Source organism: Chinchilla lanigera, unplaced genomic scaffold (genome assembly GCF_000276665.1).
Source record: "Chinchilla lanigera isolate Chin_1 unplaced genomic scaffold, ChiLan1.0 scaffold00028, whole genome shotgun sequence".
In the NCBI taxonomy this organism is placed as follows: Eukaryota; Metazoa; Chordata; class Mammalia; order Rodentia; family Chinchillidae; genus Chinchilla; species Chinchilla lanigera.
Window position 1 is genome coordinate 4398827 of NW_004955429.1, and position 26378 is coordinate 4425204.

At 40.2% G+C, this 26378-nt stretch overlaps 1 protein-coding gene and 1 pseudogene across 1 annotated transcript in view; both read left to right on the forward strand.

Annotated features, from left to right (window-relative positions):
* Positions 1-16582: 16582 nt before the first annotated feature.
* On the forward strand, positions 16583-17394 carry LOC102010080 (annotated as a pseudogene).
* An 8204-nt stretch (positions 17395-25598) lies between these two features.
* The window catches only part of Arhgap21 (Rho GTPase activating protein 21), a 135172-nt gene continuing 134392 nt past the window's right edge, over positions 25599-26378 (forward strand). The window contains exon 1 of the mRNA XM_013515486.1: positions 25599-25975. The gene's annotated coding sequence lies outside the window, so the exon portion shown is untranslated. The remainder of the gene's footprint in view (positions 25976-26378) is intronic.

Genomic DNA, 26378 nt, shown 5'->3' on the forward strand with positions numbered 1-26378 from the left:
TCCTCCTCCTCCTCCTCCTCCTCCTCCTCCTTCTTCTTCTTCTTCTTCTTCTTCTTCTTCTTCTTCTTCTTCTTCTTCTTCTTCTTCTTCTTTTTCTTCCTCCTCCTCCTCTTCCTCCTATGTGGCCTGTGGGTCTTACTATACAGTCCAGGCCTCAAACTTGTGGCAATCCTGCTGCCTCAGCCTCCCAAGTGCTGGGATTAGAGGTGTGCACCTCCATGCTGGGCTTTCTTCATTTTTAAAAGATTAATAAGATTTCTCTTTGTGTGTCTCAAAAAAAATATTTTTGCCCTTTGGTCCATCAATGGGTATGTGGGCTGTTTTCATCTTTTAGGTCTTGTGAATAATGTTTCTGTGAATGAGTGTTCAAACATCTGTTCAAGTCCCTGTTTTCGGTTCTTTAGCTGTACAGCCAAGAGTGGGACTGGTAGATCACACGGTAACTCTATTTTTAATTTTTTCACTCTTTTCTCAGTTCTGAATATTGAATCCAAGTCTTCGTGCTTGCCAGGTAAGTGTGCAGGCATTGAGCTACATCCTCAGCCCTAATTTTAGCTTTTTGAGGAACCTCCAAGCATTTTCTCCAACATTGAGCCACTGTACATTCCCAGTAGTTCATGACAGCTCCAGTTCCTCCACATCCTTGCCAACACCTGTCACTTTCTGTGTTGTGGTTTGTTTGTTGCTAGTAGCCATCCTAAAGAGTGTGAAGACAGACTTTGATTAGCAATTATTTGTATATATTGCTGTAAACAAGGGGGTGAGAGAAGGAGAGAGAAAGGTGGAGAAGGAGAGAGGGATAATGTTTGCAAAATACAAAAATTTAGCTTTGAAAGCTGGGCATGCTCAGGGTTGCTCAGATTGCTGTAACTGGAAGCAATGGTCTTTATCTAATGGCAGCTAATAAAACAGCAGGCACAGGATTTAGGATGTACTGGGCTCTGTAGGGTTAATTCAAAATCCCGTATTTCCCTTCACTTCCCTTTATCTCACCTGGGTAATTCTCCCAGCTGCCCTGCTCACACAAGTTACACATACATTTTTGTTTCAGCTTTCATATTGCTTGAGTGTTGATTCCAAGCGTCCATCGATTGGACTTGTACATTCTTCCCTGTGAAAATTAGATATTGAGCAAACGTTTTTTAGTAAAGGCTTTGAAATGTTAGTTTACTTATTTCTTGGTATAAAATTCGTAATGCAATAAAAGCTTAGCTTTAGAAATACGTTCCACAGAAATAAGAGAGAAGGGGTAAAATCTTGCATCATTCAGCAAAGTCAGAGCTATTTGGATGAGTTTTACTTCCTGCTTCCTCCCATTTCTTTCGTTTTCTACAAAACCAGAATAACTCCCCGCTACACTGCCAGATGGCGAAAGTGATTTCACGGTGAAGTCGCCCACACGCGCCTCGGTGAGGTCTAAACGGAGCAGCTCGCTTTTCTGGACTAAATAAGAACTCCTAAAGTGCCTTCTGCTCTAGAACAGGAGAAAGAAAGATTCAAAGCTTTTCATGTTTTTGAAATGTCTAATTTCTGATGGCTTCTGTGAGGTAACTGTTTGCTTTTCCACTACCTACCTCTCTGCAGCATGCGGTCCCCAACCTGAGCTCCAGAACTGGATCACTGGGAAGGAATTCTTTAAATCCCCACCCTGAGCCTGCCCCTTGGGAGCCTGAATGGATCTGTGTCCATGGGGGCCTGAGTACCAGGAGTTTTATAAAAACCCCAGGAGATTAGAATGTGCAGCCTTGGCTGAGAATCATAAAATTATACATTTGATCAAAGTCAGGTGCTATTTAATTTGTCATTTTTATCAATTCAGTTCCTAGTATGATGAATCTACATTTTCAAAAATGTAATTAGAATTCTAAATCAGGTTTGTGTCAAGGTTCTAAGTCCTTCTCTTCAGTGACAAGGTGGCCTAATTTTATTTTTTAATTTATTTTATTTATGTATTTATCTTGAGACATGGTTCTGATATGTTGTCCATGCTAGTCTAGTGCTCTTGGGCTAAAGAGATCATCCTGCCTCAGCTTCCCCAGGAGGTAGGACTACAGATGTACACCACTGGCCCAACAGATAGCCCAGTTTTAAATTAGTCATATGGATTTCACAGCCTAGACATCCACAAACAAACTGGAGGTTCTAACAAGTACCAAGTTGTAGATTGACCAAAGCACAAATGAAGCTGGGATATACTGCATGGCTGGAGCAGGAGTACCCACATCTAAACTCAGTGTGGCTGAGCTTACGTGGCACAGGCTGCGGGTCCCTTGGACAGCACCTCTTCCTTTCAGGTAAAACTTCCTTCCAAATGAGAAAGAAAAGCTGATGACAAGTTACCTGTGCTAGGCAGGTGTACATCAAAAACGACCCATTGTAAAGCATTCCAATGTTTATGAAGCTCACCTGTTCGCCCTTTTCCCAGAACTCTCCTATCCTCCATCCCTTTCAAGAGTTATTCACCTTAGGTTGGGCATGGTGATGCCCACCTGTAATCCCAGCACTCGGGAGGCTGAGGCAGAAAGATCTCCACGAGTTCAAAGCCAGCCTCGATTGCATAGTGAGACCCTGTCTCAAAACACAAACAAACAAAGGAATCAGTCACCTTTCCCTTAAGTAGATGTGGGGAAATAGAAATAGCAAATTAAGCTCAGGTTTGTTCTTGAGTCATGCAGCCGTATAGCTGCGACTCTCTTATCTTAAAAGCAGCTACAGACTATTTATAAACAAGTGGGAATGACTGTGCTCCAATAATACAGAAAAAATTTTCTTTACAAAAATAAATGGTGGGCTATAGCTTCGTGCTTTCCTCTTAAGCTTCTGCTCAATTTGTAGCTGATTGCTGCTGAAAATCTTGGAAGTACCAGCCTTTGCTGATTACAGTGTGTACTGCTGTGCCAGTGAATATTAACTGTCAAGCTGACTGTAGTCAGAGACTTGCAGAGGTACTCTACGCTAATCAGTGCGTTTATCCCCTGATGCCAGTAGCTGAACCTGCTCTTAGAGGGTTGGGCCAGTTTGAGGGCGAAGGTCACTGGAGATGTCTTTGAACATTTTTTTTTCTGGTACCGGGAATCAAACTCATGACCTTGTGCTTGCCAGGCAGGTGCTGTGCCACTGAGCTAAATCCTCAGCCCAAGGGCTGGGGAATGTCTTTGGAAGGCACATCGCTCCTTGGTGCTCTTCCTCTGTGCTCTGCTTCCCTGCCAGTGAGCAGCTGTGCTCCACCAAGCCCTTCAGCCTGATGTCTCTGCTATGAAGCCAGCAGACCATGAACTTAAGCCTGTTAAACCATAAGCCTGGTAATGCACTTCCTTCTTTCCGTTGTGGGTGTCGGATAGTTTGTCTCAGCCATGAGAAAGCTGACTTATACAACTGCCATTTCAGGCAGAGGTGTGATTTGAGGAAAGATAAATGACCACTTATTTACTACCTCATCCTTTGGTTCTCCACAGTATCCCATCCTGAGACATACTGAAGGGTTGTGTTTAACTCAAGAGAATTATATTGGTGGCCAATGAATTCTAAACAGCAGGCAAACTATGGCTATTCTCAAAATCTAAGCCAAAGGGAAAATAAACACTTCTCACAAGATCCTCCACTGGCATAACCCATTTCCTAGCCTATTTACTTTTTCTCAAGTTTCACCTTCCTAGTTTTCTATGCAGAAAGGTCTTTCTCCAATTCTTTATACTACTGGAAAATCTTTCGCTCCCACTGAGATGACTTCCTCCCTCAACCAGGGCAACCCTCAGCACCCAAAACTTTCACTGGACTGTGCTTTTCCCAGAATGGAGATGCAGTATGCATGCATTTAACTGATTTAAATTCCGCTCTGCACCCTTTCTTTAAAAATAGAGAGGAATAACAAATTGTATAGTACCTGTGGCATTGCCCGCTTTCTTTTTTGTTTGTTTGTTTGTTTTGTTCTTTTTGAGACAGGGTCTTGCTATGGTGTTCAGACTGCCTTAAGTTCACTTTGTAACCCAGGCTGGCCTCAAACTCACAAGAATCCTCCTACCTCAGCCTCCTGAGTGCTGGGATTTCAGGGGTGCACCACCACACCCAGCTACTTTCTTATCAAAAGCTGTCAATCTAAAGTGAAAATGAGGGGCTGGGGATTTAGCTCAGCTGCACAGCGCCTGCCTGGCAAGTGCAAGGTCATGAGTTCAATTCCTGGTACTGGAAAAAAAACAAAAAAATTTTAAAAAATAAAGTGAATATGAGAATGGAGACATGAGTCTATATTCCCTTCATCAGTAGCATTTCCCCAAGCTCCTCATCTCTGTGCTAAGGGTAACTTACTATTAAGTATAGGCATATTTCATATAACATGGTCCTTGAATATAGGCCAACTATTTTACCTAACATTCTGTTGAAGAAATAATGGCATCTTCTATAATTGGAGGAAACACTGGGGCTATTGGGTGACAATATATTCCTCTTACCCTCTAAAAGATTTTCAAGAGTAATCTTGATTATGTACACTCTTCTCCTCAGAAATGCTGACATTTCGAGATCAGCAAACTTTTTTCTGCAAAAGGCCAGAAAACAAATATTTCAGGCTTGGTAAGTTCTGTTGGAATTACTCAACGCTGCCACAGTAGGATGAAAATAACTATAGGCAATGCAGAAACAAATGGGCATAGCTGTTTACCAATAAAACTTTATTGGTAAAAACAAATGATGGGCCAGATTTAGCCCTAGGTTGCCAAACTGTGATGCTATAAACATGGATGTACATATATCGCTGTGGTATGATCATTTTATTTCTTCCAGGATGATACCCAGGAGGGGAATAGCTGGGTCAAATAGGATCTCTAATCCTAGTTTTTTTGAGGACTCTCCACACTGATTTCCACAGTGGTTGACCAGTCTACATTCCCACCAACAGTGGAGAAGGATTCCTTTTTCCCCACAGCCCTTTCAGCATTTGTTGTTGGTTGATTTCTTGATGATGGTCATTCTTTCTGGGGTGAGATGGAATCCCTGTGTTGTTTTAATTCACATTTCTCGAACGACCAATGATATTGAACATTTTTAATGTATTTATTTGCCATATTCTTCATCTGAGATGTGCATATTCATCTCAGATGTCCATTTTTGAACTGGGTCTTTGAATTTGGGGGGCTTGATTTTTTTCAATTCTTTATATGTTCTAAGTAGAAGTCCTTTGTCTAAGGGACAGTTGGCTAAAATTTTTGCCACTCTGTGGGGTGTCTTTTCACTTTGTTGGTTATTTCTTTTGATGTACAAAAACTTTTTAATAAGGTGAGATCACAGTGATTCATTCTTTGAAGTACTTCTTGTGCAGTTTGACTTTCGTTCATGAACTTCCTATTTACCCCTATGTGTTTCTACCTACCTTCTCTTCCAGTAGATTTAGTGTTTCTGTCTTAATATTTAGATCTTTGATACATTTTTACTTTAGTTTAGTGCATGGTGATAGACACTGGTCTAGTTTTAGTCTTCATCATGTGGAAAGCCAGTTTTTCCAGCACTATTTATTAAAGAGGCTATCTTTCTTCCAGTGAACATGTTTGGCACCTTTGCCAAAGATAAGGTGATTCAATGTGTTTGTAGATGTTTCTACATCTTCTAATCTATTCCATTGATTCTCAGATCTGTTTTTGGTTTGTTTGTTCATTTGTTTTGTGTTTTGCCAGTACCATGCTGATTTTATCACAGTAGTTTTGTAATATAATTTCAAGTCAGGGACTGTGATGCTTCCTACCTTGCCTTTGTTGACCAGGTTTGTTTTTGTTATTTTTAGGTCTCTTCCATTTCTAAACTAATTTTAGGAATGTCTTCTCTAGATATGTGACATCTGCTAATGGTATTTTGATCAGGATTTCATTAAATCTGTACAACAATTTTGGGAGTATGGCCATTTTCACAATGTTTGTTCTTCCTATCCATGAGCAAGGTATCTTTCCATTGTCTGATATCCTCTTTGATCTTTTTTCAGAGTAGTGTAATTTTCCATGTATAGATCTTTTATTTCCTCTGTTAGATTGATTTCTAAGTATTTCATTTTTTGAATGCTATTGTGAAAGGAGTAGTTTTCCTAATTTCTCTGTCAGTGAGTTTGTTGTTTGTGTACAGGAAGGCTACTGCTTTTTGAATGTTGACTTTGTATCCAGCTACACCACTGAATTTGGTTATTAAGTCTAGAAGTCTTTTGGTGGAGTTTTGGGGTCTTCTATGTAAAGTATCATGCTATCTGCAAATAATGATAGTATAACTTCTTCCTTTCCTATTCTTATTCTTTTATTTCTCTCTATTGTCTAATTGCTCTGGCTAATGTTTCCATAACTATTTGAATAGGAGTGGTGATAGTGGATACCCTTGTCTCAGTTCTGATTTTAGAGTGAAAGCTTTCAGTTTTTGTCCATTTAGTATGATTATAGCTGTTGGTTTGTCATAGATGGCCTTTATCAAATTGAGGTAAAGACCATCTATTCTAATTTTCTATAGGGTTTTTACCACAAATGAGTGTTGGATTTTATCAAAACCTTTTTCTGCATCTATTGAGATGATCATGTGATTCTTGTTTTTGGCTTTGTTGGTATATTACATTTATTGATTTGCATATATTGAACCATTCCTGCATTCCTGGGATGAATCCCACTTGGTCATGGTCTATAATCTTCTTGATAATTTGCTGCATTCTGTTTGGTAGTATTTCATTGAGGATTTTTGCATCTATGTTCATTAGGGAAATTGGCCTATAGTTCTCTTTTTTGGATGTCTTTCTCTGGTTTTGGTATTTTGATATCATACATGAATAAGGAAGATTTTTATCTCTATGGAAAGTATAACTCATTATGCAAAGCTCTCTTCCTGAGGACAATGTGGGGTTTCACAAAAAACATCACACAAAAAGAATACCTTAATTCTCTTGAAACAGTTTCTCCTACTCTCAGTGTTTTACCTGTTTGGAATTATGCATAAAGAATATACGCTCAGAGTAAAGGATGCAGAAACAACCCCAGGTACATTCATATGATCTTTGACAAAGGGAACAAAATCATGCTGGAGGAAAGATACCCTCTTTCCTTGGTTAACTGGTTATCTATGCTGCTAGGAAAACTGGTTACCTATGTTAAAATATTGAATCCAGGCCCATATCTCTTACTGTGTACTAAAATAAAATCATTTTGGATTAAAGACCTAGATATTAAAACAAAAGCATTGAAACTGATGGAAGATAAAACAGATAACACTCTTGAAGACATAAACACATTCAAAGATGTTCTGAATAGACAAGAAATAACAGTAAATGTCAACAAATGGAATTATATCAAATTATATTACATTAAAAATACATCAAAGTTTTAATAAAGAAACAGTGAACAGAGTAAAGAAAAAAGGCTTGTATGCTACTTCTCAGATAGAGGACTAATTATATGAAGAACTAAAAACAAAAATTTAAGAACCCAATCAAAATAAGGACAGCTAGCCAGGCATGGTGGCTCACACCTGTAATCCCAGCACTCAGGAGGCTGAGGCAAGAAGATCATTGTGAGTTCAAGGCCAGCCTGGGTGAAAAGTGAGCCCAAGTCCAGCCTGAACTGCATTGTGAGACCCTGTCTCAAAAAGACAAAAAAAAAAAAAAAAGGACAACCGAAATGAATAGACACGTCTCAGAAGAAGTACAAATGACCTCTAAACACATGAAAAAATGCTCAACATCTCTGACCGTTAGAGAAGTGCAAACTGAAACAACACTGAAATTTTACCTTTCTCCAGAAAAAATGGCTATTATCAAGAAATCCAATAATAAAAAATGCTGGTGAGGGTGTAGGGGAAAGGGAAATTTTGTGCACTATTGGTGGGATGTAAACCAGTGCAACCATTATAGAAATCAGTATGGAGATTCCTCCAAAAACTAAAAATTCCATTTGACTCTGTTATGCCCCTTGCAGGTATCTTCCTGAAAGAGTTAAAGACATCATATTACAGTGATATGTTTATACCCTGGTTCATACAGGAGCAGTACAACTCATACTAGCTAAATCTTGGAAACAGCCTATATATCCATCAGGAGATGAGTGGATAAAGAAAATGTGGTGTTTATATACAATGTAGTACTACTCTATCAGAAAGAAGGATAAACAAGTCATTTGTATGAAAATGGATGCACTTTGATACCATGACAGTAAGTGAAATAAATCAGGCACACAATTTATGTGTCTGATTTATTTAACTTACTTAAATTTCTCTCGTGAGAAATCCAAAGTACAAATAATTTAAGGAGAAAAAAAAAGAAGGGATGAAGAGATGGAGGGGGGCAGGAGGGAGAGGATGGTAAGAGGAAGGAAAAATAGCTATGTTTTATATGCCTGGGGTGTGGCTCAGTGGTAGAGCTCTTGCCTTGTATGCACAAGGCCCTGGGTTGGATCCCCGGCACCATAAAAAAAAATGTTTTATATATACGTGTACCAATTCCCCACAATGAATATAATCATTATGTCTGCAAACACGTATCAATGAAAATGAAAATCTTTTCAAATTCCATATTGTTGGCCTCAGATATGACCACATGACTAGCTCTTACCAATGAAATGCGAGCAGCAATAGGTATCATTTGCAAGCAAAAGCTTTATAAACTGGCTTGTACTGTTTTTCTATCTCTCTTTACCCTCTCTTCCATGAGACCAGCACAAACTTAGAAAGAGACTGTTCCATTGGATTGAGTTCTAAAGTTAAGATGATGTACAGAGGTGAATATGCAAACTGTGTAAGAAAGAAACCTTTGAAATTGGGGTGGGAGGTGTTTGTTACCAAGCTTATACATAGCCTATCCTAACCGACACAGATATATTTACATAAAGATGCATATGGTTGTCCATGTTTTTTTTGTTGTTGTTGCTTTTTTTTTTTTTTTTTTGGTTTTTTGGTTTTTCTCCGGTACCGGGAACCGAGGTTGTCCATGTTTTTAAAAACATACTCAGAGTGTTGCATTCTATGGTTCAATCATATTTAATTTAATCATCTATGTCCCTACTTGGCAATCTAAAATAATGATATTATTTTTTAACACATTTTACAACTGTTTTTCTTTCTGAACCTCTTGATTACAAATAGTTTGCCATTTATTTCTATCGGATGTTCTAGGTGCATAGTTTATCTGTTGTAATACCAGAATTTTTGTATTTTATGGAAAAAATGAAACAAAATTTCATAACAAAATAATAGGAGAATAACAATAGTTAATACATTGCATATTATTATCTTCAAAGTAGTTACTCAGGGTACAAGATATGGGTATAAAAATTCTCCAAATGATATTAGCACAAGCTTTTCTTTTTAATGAACTAAGAGAGATTAGTAGTATAACTATCTTGCATTTTTTTCCTTTTCTCTTTCCCCTACCCTAGTTCCTCTGTCCTTTTGAATAATTTCTTCCCATTTCACAATATTTATTGTATATTTTGGTCCTTATTTACTCTTTCAGTTTCTCACACAAAAGAGGAAATATGATGTTTACACATGTGAGTCTGATTTATTTCACTTATGAGTATAGTCTCAAATTGGATCAATTTACCTATAAATGTCTCAAGTTTATCCTTCTTTATGGCTGAGTAGTACTCCATTGTATAAAAAGATCACATCTTTTTTATCCATTCCTCAGTTGATGGGCATTTGGGTTGTTTCCAAGATTTAGCTATGACCAATTGTGCTGCTATAAACATGGGTGCGCTTATACCACTTTAATTCTTTTAGGGAGATACCCAAAAGGGGAATAGCTGGGTCGAAAGGGACCTCTAATCCTAGTTTTTTGAGGAATCTCCACACTGACTTCCACAGTGGTGGCAAGCTCAAGGTCCTGATTTCTATTTCTGGTTTGAAAAAAAAAAAAATCTATCAGAAAACAGTGCCATGGATGACAGACCATTCAAAGTCAAATACAAAGGAAAAAGAGAAGAGATTAAAATGAATAAACTGAGCATGGTGGCACATGCCTGTAATCCTAGCACTCAAAAGGCTGAGGCAGGAGGATTGTGGTGCATTTGAGGTCACATAGCAAGACCCTATCTCAGTAAAACAAAAATAAATTTTGAAAAAATGCAGACCCGAGATGAAAAATATGGAAAACAACAAAATCTGATGCAGAGAAATTGAGGTCTCTGACAAAGTGTTTAGAAATAATTTTGAAAGATAAAATGTGTCAGACTGCTGTGTCCTGCACATCTGTTTCCCTTTTATACTAAGAGCATTTTATCTGCGCGCTGGATTAGCAAGCGAGCTTTATTTCCCAGCCATCTCTCTAACTAGGTGTGGCTGTATGACTAAGTTGGAGGCCAGGAATGACTGTGGGTAGCTCCCAAGGTTTTCCTTAAAAGGATTTGGTCTGTGTCTTCTCAGAACCTTCTTCCCACTTCACAGTAGCAGATAAGGTTGCCAGGCTCAGCAAATAAAAATAAAGAGGGCCCAGTTCAAGCTGAATTTCAGAGATGAGAAGAAAATGTTCAAATGGGAAGGGGAATTAGGGAGGGGGGAGAGGAAAGGAAGGGAAAAGAAAAAAATGATGAGGAAAGAAAGAAAAAATGGAAACAAGGTTTTTGTAAATGAAGGGAGAGGAGGAGGATGGGGAAAACAGAGAATTAAGTTGTATCTTATACGGGTATAATTCTCCCTATAATGAATATAATCAGTATACATACTAAAATGTACTAAAAAACTTAATTTAAAACAACAAATTGAATCTCAGAGAAACAACAAATTAATTTGTAGTATGTCTCCCAACAAGTAATTTTTAGTATGTCTCATGCAATAATTCAGACATATTAAAAATTTGTTTCTGTAAAGCTCAATTTGAACTGGGAGTCCTAAATTTGGTCACCCCTCTGGGAATCTTGCAGTAAGAATATCTAGACAAGTATGGTGGTACACACCTATAATCCCAGCACTCAGTAGGCTGAGGCAGGAGGATCACTGTGTGTTTGAGGCCAGCCTGGGCTACATAGTGAGTTCCACCAGCAAGATCTTACCTCAAGAAACAAACAATCAAAAAATAAAAATAAAAATCTTCCTTTCACCCAGCAATGAAGCTGTGGAAGAAAATAGAACCATCGTAGCAGGACTAAATGGCCTACCTTTGGGCAGTTATCTGAGAAAGACAAAACATTCCACATGGCTATTCATTTTTGTTTGTTTGGGGCTGGGGTTTTACAGATGTTTTGTTGTTGTTGTCTTTAAATCTGGGTCTCACCCTAACTGGGCCGGCCCTGAATTCTCAGCCCTTTTGCTGGGATTACAGGCTTGCATCACCAAATCTGACTGCCTACTTCTTTGTATAAGTACTGTGATACTTAAAAGGTATCTGGTACAGGAATTTAGCCTTTGGCCTAAACGTTTTTTTTTTTTTAAAGAGAAAAAAATAACAAAATAACAATAACTGGGCATGGTGGCGCACACCTATAATCCCAGCACCCAGGAGGCTGAGGCAGGAGGATCATTGTGGAGTTCAAGACCAGCCTGGGCTACAAAGTGAGCTCAAGGCCAGCCTGAACTGCATAGCAAGACCCTGTCTCAAAAAGACAAAGCAACTACAAAAAACAACAACAAAGACAAAAACAAAACAACACAAAAACAATGAACCAATACAGAATTTCAAAACAAGATAGGAAATTAACAATGATTGTTATATTACATATCATATCAATATCTTCAATGAAGTTGCTCAGATTACCAGATGTAAGGATGCAAGGTGGATCAAACAATTAAAGTGAATAAAAAAATAATAAAAAACATTTGAAATGATACTGAGCTTCACTAAACAAGATGGTAGGAATTCAACAGTAGTTGTTATGTTGCATCTTGTCTTCAAATTAGTTGTTCAGATTACCAGATATCAGCATGCAAAATTGGTCAAAAAAATTTAAGCATTAACTGTTGCTTTCAATAAACCAACAGACACCAGCAGTACCATTACCCCAGCTGTCCTTGTATATACATATATATTTTTTCCCTTCCTTCTTTCTTTTCTCTTTTCCCTCATCCCAGTTGTTCCTTCCTTTTAAGCAATTTCTTTCCCTTTCACAATATCTATTGTACCTTTTGGATTTTATTTACTCTTTCACCTGAAAAAAATGTAAGAACATATCCTAAATGTTGTGTGAAAACTTTCTTGCAGTTTCAAGGACTATAACGATTTACCATGTTATAAGAGAATAATTACATTGTGGAAGCGATTAAACTTGAGACATAAGGAAAGAGATCCCACAAGCAAATCAGAATGAACCACCTAAAACAGGGATTGGCAAACTCCCACACACAGACAAAATCTTGTCTGCCACTTTTGTAAATAAAGTTTTATTTACATTCACGTGTTGTCATTGCATTAGCACTGTAGTGGGAAAGTCGCGTAGTTTTAACAGACACCATACAGCAGGGGAAGCCTGATGTACAGTACATTCCATCTGACCCCTGGACAGGAAGGAAGACATTGCTGACCTCAGACTTCTTCATAGAATTAATTGATATAAACAGAGTTTTAAAGGAAGAAAGAGAGAGAGAGATCAAAACATGTTGCCATGCTATTTTTTTTTTTTTTTTTTTTTTTTTTTTGAGACAGAGTCTCGCTATGAAGTTCAGGCTCAAGTCAGTATGGCCTCAAACTTGGGGTGACCCTTCTGCCTCAGCCTCCCCAGTGCTGGGGTTACAGTTAGAACCACCATGCCTGGCTTTGCCATTTTTATTTAAAAGCAGCTGAAAGATATTTCCAAATATTTAACAATTCAGAAATATTTAAACATTCCAAATGTTTACCTTTCTCCCAAACAATGATATATGAAAGAATAATCTACTGAGGTGATTCAAAATAAGTATAAAAAGAGAGGTAGTGAAATTGAAACAATTGTGATTATTATTGTAATAATACAGGAGGTAAATGTTACAAATCTTGACAGAAAAGCACTGTCAGGGAAGATAAAAACACTGCAATAAGCGTCAACAAAAATGAGCATACAAATGGGAAGGGGAGAAGAAGAGAAGTGAGGAAAGCTTTAACTGTTCTCATCGCTGGATTATGGAAATAATATTCTTATGTGATTTAAGCTGCCTTATATAATGGTTGAGTGACTAAATAATTAGAAGTGAAGTGAAAACCCGCCACAGAATATCAGAAGATATATGCAGCCAATATAACCCCAGATTTATTAGGAGCCTCTTCAGAGAAGATAAATAAGCAATCCACAAAAGAAAAAAAAAATCTATCCAATAAACAGAATAAAGATGCTTAGTGTCTCTGGAATTATGACAATACAGATTAAAGTGACAAGACCACTTGCAACCCATCCGACCAGCAAAAATAAATCTGATGACATCAAGTACTGAGGTGCTGGTGAAAACAGAAGCTCTCACGTGCTTCAGGGATAGAAAGCTCTGACCCCATTGCCAGTGGGAAATAGAAATGTATAAAAACAGTAACTGCTGCCTATTAGTTCTGACCCCAAGTTGTAGACTATCTGTAAAATGTGAAATGACTGCTATCTCCACCTCTACATCCATTACGGAGTCTAAAATTTAAACTGCACTTATCTGGACATTAGGTGACCATTCTATTTATCTAGTTGCTCAAAACCAAAAATCTTGAGGTAGGCTTGACTCCTCTTCTGCTCACGGTCGGTCGGCAGCACCACATCAGTCAACTCTGTCAGCTTTCTAATATCAAGTTATACATAGTCAGGACGGTCAGCTCCACAGATATCACCTAAAACCAAGCCATCTATCACCTGGATTAAAATGACAGCCTTCCATTAGTCCTCTGGCTTCTGCCCTTGCTGCACTAGTGCCTACTGTCCACACAGGAGCCAGGGAAATGTGTTCAGGATCTTAAGTGGATGGTGTCACTTCTTTGTTTACAACCCTGTAATGGTCTCCTATTTTACTCAGTTAAAAGCCAAGGTCCTTACAATAGTTGATATGCTCCTATTGGTCCACCTCTGGGGTACACCATCTGCTGCTCTGTCCCTCAAGTACCCCCAAGCCTAGTTCCCCACTTCCACACACACACACACACACACACCTGCAGCTCACCTGCTGTTTACACCTGCTGTTCCCGCAGCTAGAAAGCTTCCCCACATCCCCACCTGGGCTGCCTTCGTTTCCTCGGGATTTTACTTAGCCCTCACATTATCAAACAGATCTTCCCTGACCACCCTACTTAAAATAGAACGGTGTACATCCTTTGCACTCCCCACCCAGTTCTCTCTCTACCTGTGTTAATTTTCAGTAACTGTAACAAATACTTAAAATAGTCAACTTAAAGGAGCAAAGGCTTTATTTCGGCTCATGATTTTAGCAGTTTCCATCCATGGTCCCTTGGTCCTGCTGCTCTGGTCCTGTGGGCACCATGTGTCACCGCAGGGAGCACGTGGTAGAGATGACTCGACACGATGGCTTGGAAGGGGAGGAGAAAGGAGAGAGCAAGCACCCTAGGACCCTCTTCCAGGCTGTGCCCTAACTTCCTCCCACCTGGTGTCACCTCCAAAGTTCCACCACCTCCCAGCTGCACCACAGCCTGACAGCCAAGCCTTCAGCATGTGGACCTTAGGGGAACTTTTAAGATTCAAACCGTAACACGCCCCCACCCCTTACTTTAATTTTCAAAGCACTTACTGCTACTTGGTGTTTTATATTTTTTAAACTGCCTATTTTCCCAGCCTAGAATGTAAACTTCAGAAAAACAGGAAATAAATCTCTTTCATTTATTATTATATCCCAAGTGCCTGGAACAGATCCTAACATATACTAGACACCTAATAAAGCATGTGTTGAAAAGTGCATGAATAACCACTTTGCAAAGCACATCTTTAAGTATAATAGCCAAAAAAGTTGAAGATTTCCATATCCTACTATTAAAATATTCTATGCCTGGGTGTCTATCAAGAAAAATGATTCCTTCTGTCTACAAGCTGATGTGTATAAATTATTTCCTTCTAGGAATATAGAATTAAGCTGTACTTCTGTATATAAGTGGATACAATCAGTTGCATTTACCCAACACAAGTTTGTTTAGCAGTTAACGTGAATAAATATATCAACATGTAGCAAAAGAACGATGCTGAGTGAAAAAGTAAAGGTCAGGGTGAGCAGCTTGATAATGCATATAGAAATACATGTATCCATATATTAACATATTTTTATAAAGACTATGTATGTATTAAAGTATAAAAATCATAGGATGATATAGATCAATTTCAGGAGGAAGCAAGGAAGAAAAAATGGAGTGAGATTACAGCTACAACATTTTAATTATTTAAAACTAAAATTTAAAAGTATAAATCAAGCCGGATATGGTGGCACACACCTATAATCCCAGAAAACGGGAGGCTGAGGCAGGAGGATCATTGCAAGTTGAAAGCCAGCCTGGACTACAAAGTGAGTTCAAGGCCAGCCTGAACTACATAGCAAGACCCAGTCTCAAAAAGATGAGAAAGAAAGAAAGAAAGAAAGAAAGGAAGGAAGGAAGGAAGGAAGGAAGGAAGAAAAGTTGTAAATCAGATGCATATTTTGTAATTTGTATATAATATATTTGATTCATAATATACTATAATCCCTTTATTTCCATAACACATACTAAAACCAGGGATTACTAATAACATTTGTCTTTGAGCTATGGAACTGACGAAGGGGAAGAGAATGGAAGAAGAGCAATGACAATCATTTGGAGGTTTAATTATTTATGAGAAAGCATTACTTTTATTTTAAAATGGCAAGTTTAAAATGCCTTTCTTTAGGTCTTCTTTTGTCAGGTAAAGCAGATAGAAAAATAAAAATGCTGATGACATAAATAACATAATTAACAAGTTTGAAATAATAATCTACTAAAGTCTTCCTTCAAAAATAGGACTACCTTCTATCCAGGCTTCCATGAAAGAGTTTTTTTGTGTTTTTCAGGTTTTTTTTTCAGTCTTTTTGAGACAGGGTCTCACTATGCAGTTCAGGCTGGCCTTGAGCTCACTTTGTAGCCCAAGCTGGTTTCAAACTTGCAATGATCCTCCTGCCTCAGCCTCCCAAGTGCTAGAATTACAGATGTGTGCCACCATGCCTGGCATTTCCATGAAAGAGTTTTAAGAATTGACAATGTATCAAGCCATATAAAAAGTTCAATACATTCTGTAAGCAGAAATTGTATGAAATATTTTACCACATAGAACTAGAAGTAGTTGATAAAAGTAGAAGCAGAACCCCCAACCCCTTGGAAATGTACATATCGTCTCCTAAACAACTCTTGCATTATATAGGTGATTAAACCCCAAATGTCAGAAATTTAACAAAGGAAAGATAATGAGAATAGGAATTATCAAAGCCTGAGGAGCGCCTGTTCTTGGGCTTGGCTGGTGGTGGTCCCCTGGTGGAGCTGCTCCTGGGTCCCCCACCCATCTCCTCCTCCTCACTTATCATATTGTGTATCACAGGCAGCGCCAGCACCAAAGTCCAACCTAGTGGTCTGCCGGGGTCACACCAGGAGCTGGTGCATACTTTAGGCCTGCAGCTAAATGCACAGTTAGAAAATTGACTTTCTCAGGTTCAGTCTACAAAAAGACCTGCTGGAACCATCATTGTACCTATGCAAGATGTACACACTGTGGGGTCTTGTGCTTCTTACAAACAAATCAACCCATCTATTACCCAGAGAATTCTCATCCTTGGGTCTTTCCATCACATGTTCCTCTTTCCATACCTACTTTCTAGTGCAGTATAGGTAAGACACATTTGAGTGACCTTCATAGTAAGCAAAAGATTTACAGAGAATGTTTGAATGTGCCTCTGCAGAAGATAATGATGAACACAGTACTGAAGTGCATTTGCCTTATACGGCTAAAGCCATGGAGCGCTGTAAGAATGAGTTTACTGGGCTGGAGATACAGCTCAGCGGCATAAGCACTTGCCTGGCAAGCCTGAGGTCATGAGTTCGAGTCCCAGTACCAAAAAAAAAAAAAAAAAAGAATGAGTTTACCATTATTCCTGTTGGAGTTCTAAGTGAGTCAAAAGAATAGAAACTCAGAAAACTCTGCAGTAAATATCTTATGGATCCTAGTAATCTGTGATTTCTTCTGGTTTCTGCCACTGGGGTCAAAACTTCCAATACAGATACTATGATGAATCCAAGGGGGAGATTTATAGATCCACTGAATGTGTAGATAAAATGGGTCTGAGTATTACAGAGTAATTCGATCCTGTATCTTTGCAATTACTTGAAGCAATTCCATAATGCTCTATGTGGAAGCCATCCCACTGAAGTGTTAAGTGTTACCAAAGAGCTCCAGAAGAATGGAATGGATATGAGGGTTCCTTTTTGGATTATGCCAGTCAAGCCAGTGTAGAAATTGAAAAGACAGCTCGCTGAATCAGGCAGCCGGAGCACTCGTGGTCCACTGAACTTGGGTATCCCTAGGGATGCTACCCACATGGACTCATGCTCTGTCCAGGGTTCCAGCCTAACCTTTACAAGGTGCTGGTTCTGCTTTGGGGAGATTCTGAAACCTCAGATTAGTAGAATTTGCTTCTTTTCCTTTTTAGTAGATTATTGTTGCTTGTGTCTAGACTCCCCCTTAAAGCCTCATGCAGTCATAGGTGGGGCTTTTTCAGAGGTGGCTGGATCTAGAGTGTGAGACACTGGAATTGGTTCATGGTGAAGTACCAGGATCAAGGGCACTAGGATTAAGGGTGTGAGTGCTCCCCACCCTAAGTAGGCTGGATAAAATATAAGGGATAGAAAGAGCTCTGGTGGTCCTTTGCTTGTTTTGCTACCTTTTGCCCACCATGAACTGTTTCTCCTCTGCAATACCTGTCTGCCATGCCACCCTACTTTGGAGCCAGCCAAAAATATACTAGAGGGTGCGCATTTAACGTATACTAGAGAATGTGCATACTATATCATTTTATATGAAAGACTTGAGCATCCATGGATTTTAGTATCCACAGGAGGGAAAAGGTCCTGGAACCAATCCCTCCACAAAGAGTAAGGGATGCTTTTATATGCTAATAGTGTGCTGTGCTATTTAAATATTAGCAATGGTGGCTCACACTTATAATCCCAAAACTCTAGGAAGCTGAGGCAATAGGACCAAAAGTTCAAGCCCAGCCTGGGTAATTAAGACCCTTAGAGAGACTGGGTCTCAAAATACAGTAAAAAAAATCTAACAAAAAAACAAATAAAAAGGCTAGGGATACAGCTTCATGCAAAAGTTCTGGGTTCAGTCCCTAGAATCACAAAATAAATAAACAAATAAGTAAATAAATACTACTGTTACTGGTTTTTGAGGTGCTGGAGTCTCCTTCTAGATGTACTTTGTAGGTTCTTTTCATCCTTAGCACAGGAGAATTGGTCAAGATGAGTGCAAACACCAGCAGGGTTTTGCATTTATTAAAGGTAGGAAAAGAAACACTTTCTGCAGAGCAAGTTTGAGCCAAGTGAAAGTAGTAAGAGAAGTAGACTCCACAGGGAGAGAAAGAGGCTGCCACTCTGCAAAAGAATACAGTAGTGAGTTCAGTGTAGAAGGTCCTTTTCGTAACACCCAGTTATTGGGTTAATAATATCCCTTAGTTATTGTGGGCAGATTAGGTCTACAATCTCCCAAAAGAGTGTACAGCAAAGGTTAAATAAAAGAGGCCAATGGAATGATTTCAGGGCTCCAGGAGGATCAAAGTCCTTTCACAGAATTCAAGCTTCTCTCAGGGCTAAGACCAAGACTTTCTCTCGGGGGCCATATTCACTTAGTTATCAGAAGAAGGGAGGGGAATACTCAAGAGGGCAGAACCGCTCAAAGACTTCTCCAAGTAAGGTATTAAGTTAATACACCCAGGAGTGAGATGCCTGAGGGTACAGTCTTTATCTAGTTGAGGTTGGATCCAGGCGTCCTTGGCTGTGATCTTGTCCTATCTTTTAAGGCTTTCTGGCTTCATCTGCCATTACAGACCTTAGTAGGGATCCGTGACTCACAGAGGTTCACTTACTATGAGTCCACTGCCCATCTCCAGACAAGGAGCCTAGGCCTTGGACAGACTCACAGGTAAACATGAAAAGCCAATTGGTTAATTTAAGTCCTGCTCAGGGATGCTTCATAGTGGTCTCCATCGCCTGGTCCTCAGGCTGAGGTCAGGTCTCAACTACCCTATCCCAAATCTGCTCAGGTTCTTGCACAAGAAGTCAACATGCAGGGCTTTGGGAACAGTTCTGCACTTGTGTCCTGGAATTTTTAATCAAGAGGTCACACCTTCTTCCCCAGCCACACTCTAGTCTCCCGCCTCACTGCTTTATATCATATGTTGTCTCCACAGTGTAAGACATTTCTACCAGTCTATTTCTTTTCCTTCTTCCTCTATCTTCCTCCACCTTTTTCCTCCCACTTTTCTGCTCCTGCTCCTCCTCCTTCTTTTTTTTTTTGTGTGTGGGGTCCCATCCAATGTCTTGCACATGTTAGTGAAGTCGTCTACCACTAAGATATATCCCCAGTCCTTTTTAATCTTTATTTTGATAAAAGTCTCTCTAAGTCGTTCAGGGTACTTTCAAAGTTGTGATCCTCCTGCCTTAGCCTCCCAAGTAGCTGGGATTACGGGTGTGTGCCACTATACCTAGCTCTTTCCATTTATTTTTTGTAAATTTTTTTGTTTGTTTGTCTGTCTCCAGTACCGGGAATCGAACTCATGAACTTGCCCATTTATTTTTTGATCAAGATTTTATTAACTATGTTTTCTATTTAAACATTTTTTAAAAACCTAGAGTGAATGAATTATTTTTGAGTGCTTCAGGGTTCCTGTTAGCTTCAGTCAGTGAGATGCTATAGAGAGAAACTGGAAGAAGGCAAGAGCATGGGTCTATAAAATGTAACAAGATTGGGCCCTTGCAGAATGTTTATTACTTTTCTCAGGTCGTGGGATTTTATTAGTTTGTTTGTTTCAGTAAGCCTTTAAGTAAGGGCCTTTTTTATTTTGAGACAGGGTCTTGCTAAATCATTAAGTTGTCTCTTTTGGGTTCAAACTTTGTGATTCTTCAGCTGCCTAGAAGACTGTAATTCAGGATTGTGCCACCAGACCTGGTTTATGTTACAGTTTTTACAAATTAAAATATAACTGAAATAATCTTTTAGGGGATAAGTCATACAACCTGCATCTATTTTTCTTAAGAGCAAGTGTGATTCACTACATATCATCCTGCAGTCTTTTCCTATCTGAACAACCCTTGGTTAGTTGGCTCTTGGATTAGTAAAAAATGTAGGCAGTTACAGGGACAGAGGAATGTGATCCATGTGCTAGGGAATGCTGAGATACCCGAGTTCACTGACTCATGGAATAGAGGCGTCTGGAGATGGCTTTCCTACTTCTGCCTAGCAAAGATGAAAGAGAAGACTGGGTTTGTTTTTGTATTTTAAAAAATTATGATGAAAAAGATTTGGGTACTCTGGATTGGACTTTTAATATTAAAAATCAACTGCTAGCATAGTTTCCTAATTAGAATGGTTGGCATTTAGCATTCTATTCCAAAATGACAAAAACATACTTCAGTTCCCCAGTTGTAATATGTGTGTTTTTTACCCAGATTGCACAGTATTTTCACAGGATGTTCCAGTTCATATTTAGTTAGGTGGGTGGAAACATTTTAAAAACTGGTCCCATATTTTTAACAAAAATTAGAATATTTATGGATGAAAGTCACGATTCTCAAGATAAAATAAAAAATTGTACATGAGTGGTGTAGCATTATTTTTTCCCCAACACATAGAAATAAGCTCTGTAGTGATGAATATAACCATTATACCAATAGGTTTTAGGTTATAGAGATTCTAATGTTAAAAATAATTTGAATTCAAAAGAAAGTATTGAATATACAATTACAGACAAACCATGGGCCAGTGGGGAGTGGTGGCACACACCTGTAAACTCAACATTTGGGAGGCTGAGGCAGGAGGATCGTTGCAAGTTTGAGACCAGCTTGGGCTACAAAGTGAGCTCAAGGTCAGCCTGAGTTGCATAGAGAGACCTGTCTCAAAAAGACAAAAAACAAAAACAAAAACATGGGCCAAAATTTTATAATTACTTCAAAAATCTAAGTGATATTACTTTTTACGTTTTGTTTTGTTTTGTTTTGTTTGTTTGTTTTTTTGAGACAGGGTCTCACTATATACCCCAGGCTGGCCTCGAACTCATGGTGCTCCTCCTGCCTCTACCTCCCTTGTGCGGGGTTTATAGGTGTGCACCACCATGCTGGGCAAGTGATATTAATTTTAAGGGTGGTGTTATGGCCAAAACACCAGCTCTGTCACCAGATATAAGCAAGGAGATACTACATGGCATTTCTGGAGATTAAAGTGCATACCCAATGTTTTCTTCATGGTTCCTTCTTATAACTTAAACATTCTGTTCAGGCATATTCACATAGGGACATGCATATATTCTCTTGTAACCTGAGTAAGTATTGGTCATCCAGGAACTTCTTGAGGTATAAATATTTATCAATAACAGTGACATTGGAGAAGCCAATACTATGGTACGTACCTATAATCCTAGCTACTTGGGAAACAGAGGCAGGAGGATGGAGTTTGAGGCCAGCTAGGCAACTTAATGAGGTCCTGTCTCAAAATAAAAAAGGTCGGGGATGTAGCTCAGTAGTAGAATGCTCGAGCAGCATGTATGAAGCCATGGGTTCTATCCTCAGTAACACAAGAAAAAGAAAAATGACACAGGGGCTGAGTGTAGCTCAGTGGTGGAGCACTTGCCTTACATATGTGAGGCCCTGGGTTCAATCCCCAGCCTGGCAAGTAATAAATAATTACAGTGTCACAAATATCATTTATTTTTCAAATAACTTTGAGGTGATTTTTATGTGTAAAAGGCATGGTAGCTATTATGGGGCTCTGAAAAGAAGTAAAAGCCCCAAGAATCTGCCTTAGAGTAATTTATAATCTAGACAGAAAAGGAGATAATATTCAGTTAAGTAATAATATGATGGTTTATGATCAAGTAACTCTAATGGCATCCAATAAATAAACAAATCAAAACCAAAAATAAATACTAACATTCTAGTTCCAGGGTAAAAAAAGATCATAATAAGCTAAGAACAAAGAAATTATTCAAGGGGCTGGGTATTTAGCTCAGCAGCACAGTACCTGCCTGGCAAGTGCAAGGTCGTGAGTATGATTCCCGGTACCAGTGAAAAAAACAAACAAACAAAAAAAGACATTATTCAAAAATATTTATTGTGTGTGGCACTTTCTAAGGCACTGTATTTAATAAATAAAGTGTCATTACTCAAGTTTAGAAATTAATAATCAGTGGTAATAATCTTTTGAATAGGTATAGTAATATATTTTGCAAATGCAGAGTATTAGGTGAGTAAATAATTTACATTATTTGTTCAAAAGAGGTGAGGAGGGGAAAAGAATCTTGGAACTTGTTTATCATGGAGAATCCTTCCCATCTCGGGAAAAATAGCTCAATGTCTTGCAAGTGAGGTAGGGTTATTGTAGTTATTCAGTTCAACTTGAAAATGCTTTTGACAAAATATCAGTAGATAATGCATCTAGTTTTGGAATTTCAAGGATGAAAAATACAGTCCATAATGCTTTTCTAAAGCCAAGGAAATGCTTGCTCCTCTGAAGACCATTGGTCTTAAATACCTCAGGCACATAGTTTCACAAATGCTTCATCCCAAATTGCAAATTTCACTTGTGGAATTCACTGGCAAACACTTGTGCCTCTTAGACTTGCCAGCTTCTATATTCAGAGTAGAAACCATCCATAGATTATCACAGAATGACCTCAGACTGGGGTCTGGGACACTGTGATTCTATTTTTGGCCGTGACATTTTTTTTTCTTGATAATGGTTCTCCAAAACAGTATTTTCATTAACAAAGGCAAAACTTGTGTTTTGAGGATATAATTACCATCTTTAAAAATGTCCTGCTTGCATTGCAAGCATTATACTGTACAAGTTGGTCTGGTTGTTGTTATTAATATACCTATGGTAATTTCTGAGACTATTTCAAGGGATACTCCAAAACAGAAATTAGATGATAGGAAATTGCATTTATTATCTATGCTCTGAGGAGAAAAATATCAGGCTTTCGAGGTAAACAAAGCTAGAATTACTGTGAGCTCTTGCTTAACCATGATATTTGGGATAAAGAAAACTGTCAAGGTAACAACCATGAAACCCATGGCTAGCTCTAATCTCCTCTGTTACAATGAGCCTAAACCCTTGCTCCACCAAATCTCTCACTGAAGCTGTTAACAGGTAGCCATAGGCTTTAAGTTTGATTCCTTTTCCTTTCCCTTGTCCTCCCTCTGGTGGAGGTGTCAATGAGTAAAACGCCCAGGATGGGCAGCTGAGAATTCCAAGGGCTTGCCTCCTGAGTTGGCCTTTGGAATGGGTAAAGGGCGGCTGGTGGCCGCCACTTTCTGGTTGACTAGAGGGCGCCCTACTCGCTTTGGCTTATTCCGATTCTAAATGAGAGTTCCAATAGTCATTAAAATAATATTATTGCTCATGCTTCAGAAAGGAATAGGCCTTTTATCTGGATTAATGTGTTCCTAATAAAATGTTATAAAAGCTACAGTTCCCGCTGGTAAAATAGGACAAGTTCCTTCTTCCTAATAATTTAATAGTTTAATAAATGATATTTGATAACTTGATAACATACTAATAATAAAAATAATGTTTTTGTATTCTTAAAGCTCTTTTACATCTATTACCCCCAACTGATGCTTTCACCGGTTCAGCAAGAGAGAGAAGGTGCAGTCACTTGAGGACACAGTGGGGGACCAGGACCAGTTTCCCAAATCTTAGTAACATGCTCTTTGCACTTCTCTGTCTAGATAGCCTAACACACAAAAGACTTAAACCATACTAACTTATCATAATGGTTCTCAAACATTCATTTTTTGCTTTTTGAGGCAGGGTCTATGTAGTTCAGGCCAGTCTTGAACTCACTATGCAGCCCAGGCTGGCCTGAAACTCACAGTAATCTTCCTGCCTCAGCGTCCTGAGTACTGAGATTACTAGCATGAGCCACCACACCCAGCTCAAACATTCTTAAATTTTGCAATATGATCATACCTATTCCAGAGATAAAATTAAATTGGTATTTATAGAACATAAAAAAATTACTCCCTAGTAAGTTAACCTTAACTTATACTCCTGTATTGCTATTATTATTATTAAGACCACGCTAGGAGTAGTACTGTGTTTAGACAAAAGAATGGATTCTGTAGCCCAATCCCCTGGGCTTGAGTACTGGCTCTACTACATGGTACGCCTAAGAAGTAAGGACTGGAGGATCACCTGGCAGGAGCCAGTACTATCTACAAGGCAATCACTGTCAGTACTTGGTAGCTCTAGTACTTATAAAAGTAAGTAATTTGGCCTAAGTAACAGGGCATGTGCTGAAACTTGACTGTAACCTTGATCCACGCAGTTTATAGCCTCTTATAGAAATGTTGCCTTTCTAGGTTTTGCTATTTCCCCATAATTCCTAAATTGCATTTTATTCCCCTTTCACAGCTCCTTCCATGGCTGATGTTTTATTCTCTTGTACTAAACAAAATCTTTTTCAAAATGAACATTTACAAAAAACCCTATTTCAGAAACGTTACCCCCAATATTCTTGCTGGTTTGACCCTCAGTTTATTCCAGGCATGCACACTGGCTCCTAGAGTGGTGTTGTGCTTTCCACAAATATTCTCCAAAGCTGGCTGGAGTTAAGCTACTTGCATGTCTATTGCCCTTCTATTCAGTTTGCTAATTTAGCCAGCAATGTCTAGAACTGCACATGTTATTCAGTAAATTACCAACGCACTGGCAGGTCCTCTGTGTTTTATCCCCCCACCCCATTTTTGGTTATTGGCCGACTGGTTTGGTCAGGGCTTGTGAGGAACATGCATATCTCATAGCCACATAAAAAGGACCTAGTGAACATCTTCCCTTGAAGTGAGAACTAGGTGCTCCGCTTGGCGCCTTCCACGCTAAAGAAGCTCTAAACACTGAGAAACAGGTACTCGGTTCCTAGAAAAGAATTTTGGTGTTTTCCTCATCAAGAAACAAGACTCTAGGCGGTGGGCGGGAAGCGAGCGAGAGGCGTCTGCGAGTCTATAAAAGATAGCGTAGTAAGAAAGAAGGGAAAGGTAGGACGGCACGCAACTTCTGGGTTTTGTTTCTCTTTTTTTCCCTTAGGATGGTTGGTGGCAGCTGCTTGCACACAATAGCGAGCTGGCAGTCCCCAGCCCAAGTGGGTTAGAAATGACCCTCAACAGCGCCAGAAGGCTGGGAGAGGGAAAAAGGGTCTGTATGGGAGGGGGAAAGGATGCGGGTGACAAGTGACAAACGTCGCGGCTACAGAGGGCTACCGGAGCCCGGAGAGCCGCCTCCCTGAGGGTGGCGGGGTGGGAATGCGGGCGGAGGGCAGGGGCTTTTCCCCTGGAGGCGGGGCAAGGGGGTGGAGAGAAGCCTGAGTCAGCAGCTCCTGATTGGCTCATATTTTCGCCCCGCGGCTCCCGATTGGGCTATTTGCAGCGGGAGATGTTGTGAGGCACGGCGGGGCGGGGCCAGTCGCCCGGGGTCTGGAGCAGGCCCGGGCTCTGGCTGGGGAGCGGCGGCGGGCGGCTACGCTCTGTCCCTGGAGTCGCTGGGCTCGGAGCGCGGAGCCGCGCAGCTACCACCCCTCGGGTCTGCCAGCCTCGCCGCACTCGTTCAGTGGCTCTGCAAATTAAAAAAAAAAAAAAAAACAACAACTGAATGAACAAGGCTTCTCCGCCAGCCCCTCTCTCCCACCCCAGGAAGATACTTTGCTGCAGGGCGTGGGAGGACACTCCCTTATCTGGAAGTCCCACACCGCTTCGGGCTCCTCCCGCAGCCAAAGAGGCCACACTCCAGCCGCGCGACCCTGCCGTCTGGGCTCTCCGGTCCCCCCATTACACTCAGCTAGCTACGGCCGTGTCCCCGCCTGCCTTGCGCCCCGATACCAGGTCTCTCCCCGGCAGACGCCTCCCTCCCGGCCGCTGCTGCTTGGCGCCCCGGCGATGGCAGAGGGCGGGAGGGTTTTGTGCGCCTGCTTTGGGCGCTGAGGGGCGAGGGCCGGGGTCCCGGGTTGCGCTGGGGCGGTGGCTGGCGAGCCAGCTGGCTCCCGCCCTTTAGGCTGATCCCCTTCGGCAGGGTCGGCTCCGGGGACCGTATTATCCAAGACAGAAAATATTCCGCCCGGAGCCTCCCCTGGGGAGGGGAGGGGAAGGAGGTGGAGTGGGAGGAGGTGGATCCAGAGGAAGAAGCGAGAAATCCGCCCCCGGGAAGCAGCTCCGCGCCCGCCGAGCCAGGCGTTCCTGTCACTTGGCGGTCGCGGGCGCCGGAGCGGGGCCCCGGCCCGGCCCGGCG